Below are 15,595 nucleotides of genomic sequence, written 5' to 3' on the forward strand. Positions count from 1 at the left end.
CCCCTCCGGAATCCTTATTCTATATCTCAAGCCATGCTTAACCCAGTAAGGACCTCTGGGAGAAGCGATATAAAAACATCTTTCCCTATAAACTTCCCATAATATATGTAGGACATTTTGCTTAGAGACTGGTGAGACACTTACATGGCTAGATTTTTTTTATGTTGGTTTTAGGCTTTTAACATTATTGAAAAATAGGATTGGATGAGATAACCAAACATTTTTCAATGGGCAGAACATTTAGAAGGAAATGAAGAAACACTGTCCCTGACGTTTCCTGGACTTCCATAATAAACCTCATACAAATGACTTGCTCACAGTTTCGAAGGCTGGACACTAAGATAAAGGTGCCTGCAGGCTTGTTTGCTCATGTCACCTTAGCTTTTGATGGCCATCTTCTCACTCCGAGGAAAGACCCTCATTTGATCTTCTCTTAAGCCTTTATCCAAATACCAAATCTCCTTTTCATGTTAGACCACCAGTTGTGTTGCATCAGCACCCACTCTAATGAGTTCATTTTGACTTGATTTCAAGGTCTTAATTCACAATACAGCACATCAACCGGTCTGACTTTAATATGAGTACGGCAGGAGCATAACATTCCACAACAACAATGTATTCCACACCATCACGAGTTATAACAAAACAACGCTGCATCCCCTACTAATCCTCAAATGAAATCAAGGGTACGAATCAAATGGGCCATACAGCACAGGGGAAAATTCTGGACTGAAGTCAAAAATGAATTAAAAGTTAGACTTCATTAAAATTTAAGACTTTTGCAAAAGGCAAAGTTAAAACGAAAACAGAAAGCCTCACAGTGGAAGAAAATATTTCGAAACACACATCAGTGCTTCTCTCCAAGGGTCTTAAAGATCAACAAATAAGAAACTCAATTTAAAGGGGGTCAAAATAGCTTTACCCAAAACAATATAAAAATGACAAATACACAAATGAAGAAGATGCCTGACATTATATTTTGTTAGGAAATTGAAAAGTACAACTGTAGCAACATAGGACTCCATACTTTCAGAATACCAAATATCCAGCCTTCAATTCATATACACAAAGACATTCAGAGATTCACATTCATACAGGCGGTCCTCACCTTACAATGGTTGGATTTATGGGTTTTATTTTCTTACTTTACCATGGTACTAACAGACACACATTCTGTAGGCACAGTACTTTGAATTTTGGTCTTTTCTGATGCTAGTTTCACAGCAAACAGTCGCAGTAGCCTCCGCTCTCAAGTCAGGCAAATCACAGTGTACTGTGTTGCTTGCTAAGCTACAATGTTCAGAGATGATTAAGTGAATCTTGACTTACCAGGACCAACCCCCTCTGTAAGTCTAGGCACATCCATAGACAGGTGTATGTTTACTTGCCCAACTAATTTGAAAACTTGGACCATACAAAAACCCTGCAAGCAAATGTTAAAAACCAGTGAAAACAGAATATCCTTCAGTAGGTGACTAAATAAGTGCAGTGCAAATAATTTAACCTAGATGGTCCTTTAGTGACTGTGACAAAAGTCCAATAGGAACAACTGAGAGGAAAGATCTACTCTTGTCCATCGTGTGTGTGTGTGTGTGTGTGTAGAAGGAGCAGGGAGCTGAGGTAGACCAGCTCACATAGTGGCAGCCAGGAGATAAGGAGTGAGAGGAGGGGGGGAAGAAAAGGGGAAAGAGAAAAGGTGAGGCGATCAAGGAGAAAACACCTGTTCATAGGCCTTCTTCCTCGTCCCCTTTTATTTCTACCAATCCTCCAGGTCATTCACAATCCAATTTACTTGGCAAAATTATCCCATCCCAGGACTCAACCTTAAAAAAGGACTAATATTCGAGGGCATAAAGGTGAGTGCACGAAGTTGGTTTCCATGCGTTCACCTGACAGCCTTCAGAGCACAACACTTGGGCAATGAGGTGACGGCCCAAGGTTGGGTCTAGGAAGACACAACAGGAGAAGTTCTCTGGTGATGACAGCACCGCCTTCATACTAAGGATGGCTTAAGAAAAAAGGCCCAACGGAGGCCAAGTCCTCGTAGGCACCGAGTTAGAACCAAGCCCCAGCCCCACACCAGAAGGGAAGGGATGGAGTGTGGTACACAGCTAGTGGCCCCTGCTCTGGAAGGAGAGGGCGGGCATGGCGGGGAAGGCCTGCACGGCTGCAGTGACCAAAAGGGGGGCGGCCTGGGACCGGTCAGCTCAGGGGGTGCTCCATCAAGGCCACAGAGCCCAGGTGGCTCTACCTTTGGGGGGGGAGGACGGGGAGGGGGAGGAGGAGGGGAGAGAGGAGGAGGGGGAGGAGGAGGGGGAGGGGGAGAGAAGGAGAGAGAGGAGGAGGGGGAGGAGGGGGAGGAGGAGGAGGAGGGGAGAGGGAGGAGGAGGGGGAGGAGGGGGAGGAGGAAGGGGAGGAGGAGGGGGAGGAGGAGGGGGAGGAGGAGGGGAGAGGGAGGAGGGGAAGGAGGAGGAGGGGGAGAGGGAGGAGAGGGAGGAGGAAGAGGAAGGGCAGAGGGAGGAGGAGGGGGAGGAGGGGGAGGAGGAGGAGGAGGGGAGAGGGAGGAGGGGGAGGAGAAGGAGGGGGAGAGGGAGGGGGAGGGAGGGGAAAGGAGGGGGAGGGGAGGAGAAGAGGGAGAGGAGGGGAAAGGGGAGGAGGAGGAAAGGGAGGGGGAAGGAAGAGGAGGAGGAGGAGAAGAGGAGGAGGGGGAGGGGAGAGGGAAGGGGAGGGGGAGGAAAAAGAGAGGGAGGAGGAGAAGGGGGAGGAGGAAGGAGGAGAAAGAGGAAGAGGAGGGGGAAAGAGGAGGGGGAGGGAGGAGGAGGAGGAGGAGAGGGGAGGAGGAGAGGGGGAGGGGGAGGAAGAAAGGGAGGAGGAGGAGAGGGGAGGAGGGGGGAGGGGGAGGGGGAGGAGAAAGAAAGGGGGGAGGATGGGAAGGGGAGGAGGGATGAGGAGGAGGAGGGGGAGGGGGAGGATGGGAAGGGGAGGAGGGGGAGGGGGAGGAGGAAAGGGAGGAGGAGGGAGGCGGGGGAGGGGGAGGGGGAGGATGGGAAGGGGAGGAGGGGGAGGGGGAGGAGGAAAGGGAGGAGGAGGGAGGAGGAGGGAGGCGGGGGAGGGGGAGGGGGAGGGGGAGGATGGGAAGGGGAGGAGGGATGAGGAGGAGGAGGGGGAGGGGGAGGAGGAAAGGGAGGAGAGAGGGAGGGGAGGAGGGATGGGGAGGAGGAGGGAGGCGGGAGGGGAGGAGGAGGAGGAGGGGGGGGAGGGGGAGGAGAAGAGGAGGAGGGGGAGGGGAGAGGGAAGGGGAGGGGGAGGAAAAAGAGAGGGAGGAGGAGAAGGGGGAGGAGGAAGGAGGAGAAAGAGGAAGAGGAGTGGGGAAAGAGGAGGGGGAGGGAGGAGGAGGAGGAGAGGGGAGGGGGGCAGGGGGAGGGGGAGGAGAAAGAAAGGGAGGGGGAGGATGGGAAGGGGAGGAGGGATGAGGAGGAGGAGGGGGAGGGGAGGAGGAAAGGGAGGAGAGAGGGAGGGGAGGAGGGATGGGGAGGTGGAGGAAAGGGAGGGGAGGGGGAGGGGGAGGAGTGGGGAGGAGGACACCTGAGAGGTGCGTGCGCGTGACGGGAGCCGGCGGGAAGGCACAGGCAGGGTGGATGACTGGCGTCTCCCGCGGCCCCTGGCGAGCGCAGAGCGGCGTGGGCGCGCAGGCGCGGGGACGGCACCTCGCGGGCACGCGCGCCCGGGGGGCGTGTCCCAGCCCCAGCGTGGGGCGGGGCGTGCGCGCGCACGCCGGCGTGGGCGGGGCGCGGCGGCGGTGACGTCAGGGGGCGGGGTCGGGGCGGGCTCTGCGCGCGGCCTCGGGCGGAGCCGAGGGCCGCGAGGGGCGGAGCGGCGCGCGGGAGGAGGCGGGGGAGGAGCGGCCGCCCCCCGCCCCCCGCCCGCTCGGGGACCGCGAGCGGCGGCTGAGGAGGGGGCCGCGGAGCCCGGGCGCCGGCGAGCGAGCGAGGCACCGCTGATCTGGGGGTTGTTTCTTCCTTTAACGCGAGAGAAAATGGAAGTCGGGTAGCGGCGACTGCGGCGCTGCGGACGGACGAGCCGGGGCGGCAGGTGAGGCGGCGCTGGCCGCGGTGCTGCCGGGCGGCGGTGCGCCGGGGGCCGGCGCGCGGGGGGGGGGGGGGGGGGTCGTCCCCGGCTGGCGGTGCCGGGGCTCCGCGGGGAAGCGGGTGGGCGCCGAGGTCGGGGTGGAGGGCGCCGGGGTGGGGAGGCGGCGGCGGCGGCGGGGGCGGGGGCGGAGGAGGAGGAGGAGGAGGAGGAGGAGGAGGAGGAGGAGGAGGAGGAGGGGGAGGAGGGCGCGTCTGCATTGCGGGCTCCGCTCCGGACCCCGTGGGCGCCGCGCGGGCCACGCGTCCCTCCCCGGGGCGGCAGGGCGCGGCGCTCCCTCCCGCGGGGGTCTCGGGCTGCGCCGCTCTCCTCCTCCGGGCGCCGTTCGCCGTGCGCACGGGAACGTGCGGAGGGGCGCGGGGCGAGGCGCGGGGCGAGGCGGGGGGCGCGCGCGGCGGCCGTGGGTCCCCGGAGGCCTCGGCGCCTCCTCCCTGGAGGAGGGGGAGGGCGGGCGAGAGACCCGAAATGAGGACGGCGCCGGGGCCGCGGGCCGGGCCCTGAGCGCGCCTTCACACGGGAGACGTCGGTGATGTCACCGTGGACTCAAACTTTCCTTCATTGGACGCGGAGGTTCCCGGCGCCCTCCTCCTCCTCGTCCTCCTCCTCCTCCTCCTCCTCCTCCTCCTCCTCCTCCTCCTCCTCCTCCTCCCCCCCCCGCCCCCGGGCGCAGCCCCGCAGACCTCCACCGGCGGTGAAGCGGGGCCGGTGCGCCGCGGACCCCACCGAGTGCTCTGTTTTTTAATCCACTGCCTTGAAAAATAAACGATTTTCTTTTTCCATGCGAGGGAAGGGAAACTTGTTAGATCCGCGGTGGCTCGCAGCGCACAGATCCAGGAGGAAGTCGGGTACCACCCATGCCTCTCGCCTCCTCTCTGCAAATGAGTGAACTGGAGGAGGGGAAAGGAAAAAAAAAAGAACAATTTAGTGAAGCTGGCATTGAAGGAAGCAGGAGAAGGCGGGCGGGGGGGTCTCGGCTTCCCCGGCGGCGATGGCCTCAGGCCTGTCCACAGATTCGGGGTGGCGGTGGCGGTGGTGGCGGTGGTGGCGGTGGTGGCGGTGGTGGCGGTGGCGGTGGTGGTGGCGGTTGTCTCCGTCTCCCTCCCCGGTGTGCCCGAGAGGGGCCCGCCCTGGGACACAGGGACCCGGGTCCCGGCATTTGCTGTGTCCTACCAGGCTCTAAGACCTTTTCAACACCCAAAGAGGAACCAGGGACTGTGGGATCCGCACAGTACACCAGCATTGAGGGGTGGAAATCCTCCCCCAATGCCAGCAAACGCATCATCATCCTGTTCTGCGAGTGGGCCATTAGTACCAACTCCGAAGGGAACAGAAGTTAGTTCCTTTCCAAGACAGCCCGAGCACCTCCTCCAGCCTATTGTACCTAAAGGATATCCAATAAAGGGACAAAAGTATTGACACCCTTGTGTTTAATAATTAATGACACCTCCTAATTGGTTAAAATAAAGATGCTTTAAAGTATTAGTGTGATCATACTGGGTCGGCAAGGAATTTAACACCGTATCACAGAAAGTTTGAGTCTGGTTAGGAAGGTGAAGCATTGGAAACCTGGATTGGTGTGGGAACAACTGTTTACTGTAGGCCCTCGTTATTCAGGGCCTCTGCTATGGGTGGATATCATGGATAAAAACGAAATTCTTCCAGGTGCAAGTCTTACCTAGGTATAAGTCCTGACCATTGTTCCTCTAGAAGTAACTCCTGAGGCTCCAGGTTCTGGGGGAGGAGGGAAAGGAAAACCCTCTTCTGAATGCACACCGTGGCTTCTGACCTTCGGTGGTACCATGTTTATTCACAGTGGAATGTCAATGTAAGATGACATGTCTTGTATCAGAATTGGCTCCACATATGTACCGTTCTGTGATTTTTGCTCCTGTTGGATGTAGTTACTTTTAAATTTGAGCTCTCCTGTATTGATTGAGACTCTTCCATAACTAAAATCTCCTCTGCTAAGAAGAATGATCGGTAAGGCTCTGGACTATGAACTCTTAGAAATTTTAGTCTCTGAAATCACTCTGGCGCATCTATCCATTTTTTCCCCTCACTGAGAAGCCTGTGAGAATATTCCAGTCATTTTTTTCTTTATATTTGATTCATCATGGTACTCGTAAAAATAAAAATGTTTCCATTATACCTTTCAGGATTAAACAGGTTATTTCCTAAAACGCTTCTTTTAAGGTCACTTGAAGGCCTCTTCACTCTCCTTTAATGTTTAGAATGTCCTGTCTCTCCATTCTAGGTAGGCCAAATTGCCTTATCTTTTCTTTGTGTTTCCTCTAAATCTTAAGGTCATTCATCCATGTCTTAGGCCCACAGAATAAGGGCTGAGTCAGCTCCTACCAGGCCAGCAGGGGGCGAGCTAGACTCAGTTTGGCTTGACAGGGCCTGCACCAGTGCTGCCTTGAGAGAGGACTGCCAAGTATGTAGGTATGTACATGTGAGGGGGAGAACGGGTAAATCTGTGAGCACACATGGACAAGTGTCTGTGTTTACTCTCTAGATCTCTCCTCCCTCTCTGTGTCCAAGGGATAGAGACTGAAAAGTGAAACATATCCTTCAGTGATCAGAAAGGAAAGCATCCCTAATATGCATCTATCTCTGTGGGGCAGGGAGGTTGCTTGAAAGGCTCCACATCTTTAAGAGTGGCTGTTGCCTGTTCATCCACTCTGAGTCTGAGTACTCACTGCTTTCTCGGACTGTGGTGGTGACAGTGTTGTCTTATTGAGGAGAGAGTGGACCTCAGGAACCTGCAGGCCTGTGGAAACTCATCACCCCTTAATGTTTGCCCTTGGTTTTCACTCCTCATTGACTTAAATCTTAGGTCCCTGGATCTTGATAGTGCTCAGAGGGCCCTTCCTTAATCCCCTTACCAGATTTCTGGTCCACAAGGTTTTTCAGATGAAAAACAAAAAGCAATGTTTCATCAATCTAGGTTTTATTTCCCCCCTAGAAAATTGGAACAGAAGAAAGAAGGCAACTGTGCCATGCATAATCTAACTGAAAACGAGTGCAATCTCTGAGAGGCAATTCTTCACAGGAGTGGAGCCCAGGGAGGCCAGCTGCTGCCTGAGGGGTCAGCTTAGTGAGTTGCCATGGACCCTGCCCACACCTTACACGTTGGTTGCCGTGTTTCATTTGGAAACCAAAGATGCTTCTCTTGTAACAGAGCACACAGGCAAGCAAGGAAGGAAAGAAGTATTGAAGATGCCCTGCCAGAGGACTATCCAGATGTTATGACTAGGTTTATCTAGATGCTATTTACTGTATTTATGCCTAAGTTTTTCCTTTGAAATTGACTAGAAAGCAAGATTACTGATTCAAGAGACCTGATGAGAATAACATCGTTTTTCAGCTATGTGCAGGCTTTTCACTCTGAACACAGTAAATGATGCTGAGGAAAGTGCCATAGACATAGAAATTAAGCATCACCAAGTTTCTTTTGCAGCAGTCTACTGAGAGTGACCATAGGAGATCTTGCGCTGAGCCAATCCTGAAATTCACAGGCAGTACAGTAAAACAGGCACATCTCCTTTATATTTAATTGGGAGAATATTTTACCCTGGTTATTCATAGTCCGCTGCATCCCACAGGAAGTTTGTACATCAAACCAAGAATAGATGGTCTTAGCATAGATGTGACAGTGCAGTGAAAGGGGAACTGCCTTCAGCAGACTTTAGGGATAGAGTTCTTTTGCATTCATAGTAACAGACCAGAGTATGGAGTTTTAACATGTCATTAAAACACTGAAATTGAAGGAGAACCTAGATGCTTCCACCCCCTCCCTTTCTAACATAAATATTTTTCTTTCCTTGACAAAGTATGTGGATAAAGGTGTTACAAAATGTTTTACTTAAAATACTACTTGCTTGAAGTTGGAGATGAAAGGGAGAGGGGAGGAGAAACAGGAGAGAAAAGAGGGAGTTGGGAAGGAGGAAGAGGAAGCATCACTGGAGGTAGAGGCCTCCATATGGGAAGGACTGAGCCCCCAGTGGTCCAGGCTCCTGGATTCCCTGTTGGATGCAGTGCTTTTAATTAGCTGTGTTATAGAAGCATGTTTAGCTGGCTGGTTTGCATCTGGTATGTCTGGAGAGGGGCCAGGGGAGTAGGAACTGGAACTGAGAGAGTGTGAGCCCTCTGTCAGCCACAGCTAGCTACTCTGGGTGAGGCATGGATTGCTCACACTCCAGGTTCCATGTGGCAAAGGGAGAGCGTTCACCTCCCATGTCTCCAAGACTTTACCTGGTAAAATTGTGTGACTCCACAGTCCTTGCCATGACAGATTTACGCTTTATCCCATCTCACCTTCTGAGAAGACAAACACACATTTATGCTAATGCAGGTTTTACATATATCACTCCTGGTTTAAGCAGGTAAGTCTAAAGTAAACATATTTTGTAGGTTTAAGGGATTTTACATTTTTCCTCCCAAGGAAATACTTTCTATTTGAGAATAGTGATATCTTACCTAGTTCTTCTTGCAAAGATGATGAAAATTTAAAGTCAGAGTCCATATATGTGAATGTGATACAGTACTGTACTGATCTATCACCTATAAAATTAGACCTTTGCAACTCATCTTGTCTGTTCAGTATTGTTTTGTTAGCTTACCGCTGCATTTCGTATGGCAGTGGGACACCCCATCCCTTGGTGAGATTAGATTAAGTTTCTCCATTACTGAGGCAAGACTTTGCTTGAGAGGAGCCAGTTGCAGGAAGTAGAACCACACGTCCATACATCTGTCCCTAGTACTGTCTGTTGGGTTGAGCTTGGCTTCATTTTTTTTTTTTTTTTGCCAGTCCTGTGGCTTGAACTCAGGGCCTGGGAGCTGTACCTGAGCTTCTTTCACTCAGGGCTAGCACTTCTACTACTTGAGCCACAGCACCACTCCGGTTTATTTTTTTTGTTTATATGGTACTGAGGAATCGAACCTAGGGCTTCGTGCATGCACTCTACCATTAAGCCACATCCCAGCCGGAGCCTGGCTTCTTTGGTCTTGCTTCCTTCTTATTCTTGATCTGAAGAACAAGATGAACGTAGTTTTGCTGCACCTGATGACACACCATCCTAGAAGGATTTCCCTGGCTCATCTCTGTGCCACTGGTTTAGGAATTACCCATATCAGGCTCTGTGGTTCAGACACAAGTTCAGGGCTTTGTGGTCCTTGTTTCCCACCACATGGTGTCCTGGGACTTGCAGTACCCTGCCTCCCCTGGCTCTACTCCTACAAGGAATACAGTGCCCTTTCATTTCAGGGGGGGGGATGGGCCAAAAAACACCTTGCCCCCATTCTTTGAGGCATGAAGACAGTGGGTATTTGTCTTGTCTAGGGTAATGAAATAGTTAAAGCTGGGAAATATGTGTTTTGAAAAATAATCTTATTTCATTTTGGAGACTGTAAATCTGGCAGTGAGTAACCCCATCTGTCTGTCGGCCTCTGGTGAAGGTTCCCTCAGTGTGTTAGAGTATGGCAGAAAGGACAAATGTGTGGGGTGACGACCTCAGTTTATAACAACCACTCTCTTAAGAACTAACTCACTCTTTGAGAGCTGCGTTAATCCCTTGTGAGGGCAGCTACCCCAGTAACCTAATTGGCTCTTCCCTGGCCCCATCTTCTTTCCCTCTTTAAGATCTTACACCTCTGCCATACTGAGGTCTGAGCTTCCAGTATACAAACCTTTGTGGGATACACATCCAAACCCCAGCAGCCACAGAACAACATGTATAATTTTTCATGCCTAATGAAAAAAAATTCTGTCAACATGCATAACACATAGAGGTAGTTTTTTTTAAGGTGATTTGTGTGTGTGTGTGTGTGTGTGTGTGTGTGTGTGTGTGTGTGTGCGCTGGTTCAGAGGTTTGAACTCAGAGCCTGGGTGCTGTCCTAAACTTCATTGCTTAAAGCTAGCATTTGACCGACAGCTCAGCTTTATTGGTGTATAATTGGAGCTCTTTGTTTTTAGATGGATGAGTTATGTGTTTGCTGGTCTTGTAAGTAACCTCATTCCATCTCTTGAAAGAATCATCCCTATACAGTAAAAATGCATGGTTGCCAGTGATTTGGGTTTGGTGGCCAGCTCTGTGACCTTGTATAATCCCAAGAGTAGACTATCTTCCTGGCATTTGTGCTGGCTATGGAGGTAGATCAGACAAAGGAACATCTTCAGGGATTTCCTGAATTCTAAAGATGGATAAGTCTTCCGCTACCAGGAATAGAAGACAGAATGGATCTGTCTCACCAACAGGCCAGATTCTCTCCTGTGTTCAATTGAATGTAGTTACAGTTTGCACTTATCACTCAAAACATTGATCGGATAAACTGGCTTTGACTTTTTCTTGCAGTGAAGAAGGTGTGGGTTAAAAGAAAAAAAGGGGAGGGGCTGTACAGCTTAGCAGTTACTGGAGACAGAGTTATTAGCCCGCTCTGTTAAACAATGCCAAAGTTCTAAGTCAGAGTAGATGGCGAACTGTGAGATTCAGGCTGTCTCTTTCATGCTGCTAAACACGAGAATAACAGGCCCCCAAGGGCTCGTTGGCTGGGAGCATTACCGAGCATACTTTTCCTTTACGTGAAAATCTAGGAGGCAAATGAGAGGAAACAGAATAGCATTCCAAGGGTTTTGAGAGGAAATAGCAGGAAGACAATGATTTTGGTGGACAATGGTGACCTGAGCTCCTTCCAGCCAGGGTGGTCCCATCATTATACCTCAGGAGTGGTAAATGGTAGGGTGAAAAATTTGTACCACAACCCACTCCTGAGCCTCTACCTTTACAAGTTCCTAGAGTGAGTTTGGGGCTTTGAGATCACCTGGCAACCCTCAGCATTGGCTTGACTATGGTCAAGGATACAGAGGTTTCTTTGTCATTTCTGGCATGACATAGGCTCATGAAGATTATGGATCAGTCTCTTGCAAGTGCTTCTGCTTATTAAGCTAAGAGAAAGCACTATCGCCATCTGTCTAACCTGACTGTGAATCTGAAGTTATTTGGCTAGGCAGATTGAAAAGCCGAAGTGGGTCTCTCAGAGACCCATGCCCAGGAGTAGCAGAATGGAGCCGCAACTCTTCCTCTAGCCCTGATGGTAGTCTGTCTTGTCTGAGGTGTTCATCGCCTTAGCTCTCAGGTCTGTTTGGCTGGGAATGCATACTTGACTCTAGGTTAGCAAAATAAAGCATAGTCTTTTCAGCCCAGATTTCTCTCTAGGGTTGTCTGTCTGAACTGGATGAGGTCAACAAGGATCCCTAAAGGTTTCTTCTACCAAAGTTGATAGATCCAGTCTATAGTACTCTCACCAAGGGAGTCAGAGGCTTCAAGTCCAGGTGAGTTACCATGTGAGCATGTGGGATTTCTGGGAGCAAGCTAGATGAGCTGTCACATTTACATTAGACTCCTTCCATATCTGTGAAGTGCTGAGCAAAAGGTACAGTTTTTTTTAAGGGAAGGATAGTGGTATTCCCTGCTGTGATTGACAGAACATGTGGGAAACATTAGGTATCTCTTAATAATATCCATCTCTATGTTGAGAATGGTTGAGCATCACCCCAAGTATTTGCTATGTGTTGTCCATATGACAAATGAGATGTGCCAACAATAACCTGCCCTCTGACTTTCAGGCCCATGAAGAGACATCAGTGCATTAGCCCTTATTATATTTCTTATTATATACCTTGTTCAGAGCAGTCTCTCAAGTCATGTTTGTTAAAAGCATTTAGTAGCCCTATGGGAATTAAAATTAGAAATTTAATTATTCTTTCTAGAATTGCCTAGCTCCCAGGAGTTCAGAAGCATTGTAGTTGGGAATGTTGCTTATATTTAATTGGAAACATTCAAAACTTTCTCTCCCACTTCAGTTGCCTGGAAAAGTTGCTTGTTTGGGTTGCAAATAAGAAAACCAACCAAAGAAACAAAAAAACCCAGACTCTACTGATTTGCTAGAATGGGGCTTGCTTGTCATACAGCTATGTATATTCTAAGAAGAATTATTTCCTATTTTCCCTTCTATAATCACAAACAATGCATACAGCCTTAGAGGTCATTGGCTACATCTCCTTGATAAGATAAATTACTTCACAATAGATTTTTTAAAAAATAAGACACATTAGTTGTACTGCCTGGAAAATATTAATATTATGAAAGAGACAGTGAAAGGTCACATGAATGAGTCATATTTGAAATAATCCTTTAGGGAAGACAAAAATTCATGGTGGAAGAACAGACGGATGTGTTGCGATTGATTGAAATAACTGATTATATTAACTTTTTATGCAGGTTGAATTTTTCTTATCTGCAATGCTTGAATACCAAAGGTATTTTGGATTTCTTTTCCAGATTTTGCTATCTTTAGGTAATAATCAGATATTGTGGGGATGAGACTCAAGTCATTTAGATTTATGCCCTCTGTGTATCCTACACATGGAGCCTGGGGTGATTTCATACAGTATTTTTAGTGCACCTATATTTTGATAGTGATCTCCCCCATTCCCACCCCCATAAGACAGGTGTGGGATTTCTGCTTGTAGTATCATGTCCATGCGCAAATAATTTGGGAGTTTAGATTTTTAGATTAGGGATTTTCAACCTGTGCTTTAAAATAATAGCAAACTCTATAGCTTAGCAGTTGGCTGAGTGAGTGCTGGTGGTGTATACAGAGTTGGGGTAAATAATATGTACAACCCAGCCCTTATTTCTCAGCATTATGTTTGCCTTCTTTTAAAGTCAGGAGGTCTCCAGAGACAGAACCAACAGGATAAACGAATGATTGGAGGGATGGACAGACAGACAGATGGATAGAATTGGATGGATGGATAGATGGATGATTGGATAGATAGGTGAATAGATGGACAGGTGGATAGACAGAAGGATGGATGATTAGATAAATAAATAAGGTAGATAGATGGATGATTAGATGAATAAATGAGTGAGTAGGTGGATGGATGGATGGATACATGGATGGATGAACGAGAGGGGATTTGTTTGGGAATTTTGCTTATGAGATCGTGGAAGCTGAGAGATTCCACCATAGGCCATCCTCAAGTTGGAGACACTGGTTTGTAGGTGGCTTGGCTCAATACCATTTCAGAACCTTCACCAAGGTATTTGCTGATGTGAAGTACTAGAGTCCAAGGCCAAAGAGCATAGAGTTCAGTGTGACCAAGGAAAAGAGAGCTTTGTTTTTGCAGTGATCTCAACATTGAATTATGAACCCTTTTTCTATTATAATCTCTATGGTGGTTCACTTCCTTCATGGATGACTTACAGGGGAGAGAACAATGAAAGGGCAAAAGTTTCTTCATCTTGAATGATATTGTGCTTTGCAAACTATATGACACGACACAGATGTGGAAAACTTGTTTGACATCATCCTCATTTCTCCAGATGCCATTCAGAAGCCATAATGATAACCTGGGAGGGGATGTGGACAGATCGAATAAAAATAAAGTCATTTTGACAGTATGTGGAAATTGGAGAGACATGAGTTCACACCTCACTTTGGGCTCAGAGGAAAGTGACCCAAGTGGCTGGTGCTGGACTCCGTGAGCTGACTACGGGCAAGGGCCCGTTGTAGTCAGGCCTGAGGCTCAATCCTGTGGGACATAATAGGCTTGACCCAGTCACTTCTTTCTGCTCATTCTATGCCACACATTCCCTGTGAAGTACCATTTCTCCACAGTCACTGGCTGGTGGTCCTTGAGAATCCTGTTTCTAATCCTTTTGATCATTTCTGAGACTTTCCAGGAACTTTGCCAATACCAGTTCCATGAGTGTCATCTCTGTGGACTTTGCACTCAGCACCTGTAAGGGATGGGGTTCTGTCTCAGACCCTGTCCTGGTTGCCTTTGCCTCATTTTTCTCCCCTCATACAATTCCCAAAACAGCCCTGCCTGTCTCCAGTGTCTTGGGTGGAGGATCCCACCTAGATACTGAGGTTACCCCAGGACCCCATGAGTGCTAGGGCCACGCCTGGTTGAGAAACCCTGTCCTGGGTTGAATGAACCCACAGAGGGCTCATTTTCTAGGTGCAGATCCTTCAGCTTTTGAACTAGGTGTCCCCACATGTGACGCCTGACTCACAAGTAACAACAGATGCTGGGTAGTTCTTGCTGGCAGTCGTAAAATACTTTCCCTGGGACCAAAGCATAAACTAACACTCCTTTCCTGGATAGATGGAACAACTTGGGCCAAAAGTGGATCCAAGACATGCCTCCTCACTAGAGATCTAGAAAGACCCTCCACTCTGCCTCCATTTCTAGTTGTAGAAGGATAGGATCAGGAAGACACAGAGGTGGAGGGCAACTCCTCCCTGACAACTCTTAGGGTCACTGAGAAAGGAAGGTTCAGTGGTCACCAGATGCAAATCCCAAGCTGGCTAGCGCTCCAGAGCAGAGTACAACAAGCTCCTCCATTAAGTGTTGATTCTCCAAGATAGAGAAGCTCTTAGAGTCATAGAAGACAATCTGGACCCTTTGGGAAGATGCCAATATTTATTTCTGCTCTTTGCTTTTAAGGAGCTCACAAAAGGTTATTCAAACCTTGTGTGTGTGGGGGGGGGAGTGTTCAGAAGGTGGTCCTGAATGAGCTCAAGCCCAGGACTGGCAAAAATAAATAAATAAATAAATATAGCTATCCACTTTGGAGAAACTTTTCTTTAAGAAATATTAATGAGGGGCTGGCAGTTTGGCCTAGTGGTAGAGTGCTTGCCTAGCATGCACAAAGACCTGGGTTCCATTCCTCAGTACCACATATATAGAAAAGCTGGAAGTGATGCTGTGGCTCAAGTGGTAGAGCACGTGTCTTGTGGAAATCCCAAGGGCAGTGCTTAGGCCCTGAGTTCAGTACCCAGGACTGGCAAAAAAAAAAATTAATGATAACTGGGCACTGGTGGCATATGCCTATAATCTTAGCTTCTCAGGAGGCTGAGATCTGAGTATGATGGTTCAAAGCCAGCCTGGGAATAAAAGTTTGTAAGACTCTTATCTCTGATTAACTAACCCCCCCACCAAAAAAATGTTGAGCTGTAGCTCAAGTGGTAGAGATTAGCTATGAGTTCAGAAGCTCAGGGACAGCACCTAGGCCCTAAGCTCAAGCCCCAAGACTAGCTCCAAAAACAGAAATGAAAACAACAACAACAAAAAAGAAAAAACAAAATAATGTCTACAAAACTAATACAGAAATTTCCGAGCCCCTGTATCCTCTCCCAGCTTCACCATCCTTCCTTCCTGTGTATACAGAAAGGCTGAGACATTTCTTTAGTGCTGTAAAACAAGGCTATATATTCATTTTTGGATCATTTTTTTCTTTTCATATTCATTCTCATTTTCATGAAAAAAGCTAATATTTGCACAGATTAAAAGAATAAATTAAAAAAATATAAGCCATTTTTCCAACCCAATTTCTATTTATTTCTCAAGAAGCAGTCACTATTTATTGCTTCCTATGAA

The 15,595-nt window shown here is 48.7% G+C and overlaps 1 protein-coding gene across 1 annotated transcript in view; it reads left to right on the top strand.

Moving 5' to 3' along the window:
- The first annotated feature begins 4,012 nt into the window (after nucleotides 1–4,012).
- Otud7a (OTU deubiquitinase 7A) overlaps nucleotides 4,013–15,595 on the top strand; it is a 136,905-nt gene continuing 125,322 nt past the window's right edge. The window contains exon 1 of the mRNA XM_090321762.1: nucleotides 4,013–4,092. The gene's annotated coding sequence lies outside the window, so the exon portion shown is untranslated. The remainder of the gene's footprint in view (nucleotides 4,093–15,595) is intronic.

The sequence above is a fragment of the Megascapheus bottae genome, chromosome 30 (assembly GCF_031878675.1).
Source record: "Megascapheus bottae isolate mThoBot1 chromosome 30, mThoBot2.hap1, whole genome shotgun sequence".
NCBI classification, from domain to species: Eukaryota; Metazoa; Chordata; class Mammalia; order Rodentia; family Geomyidae; genus Megascapheus; species Megascapheus bottae.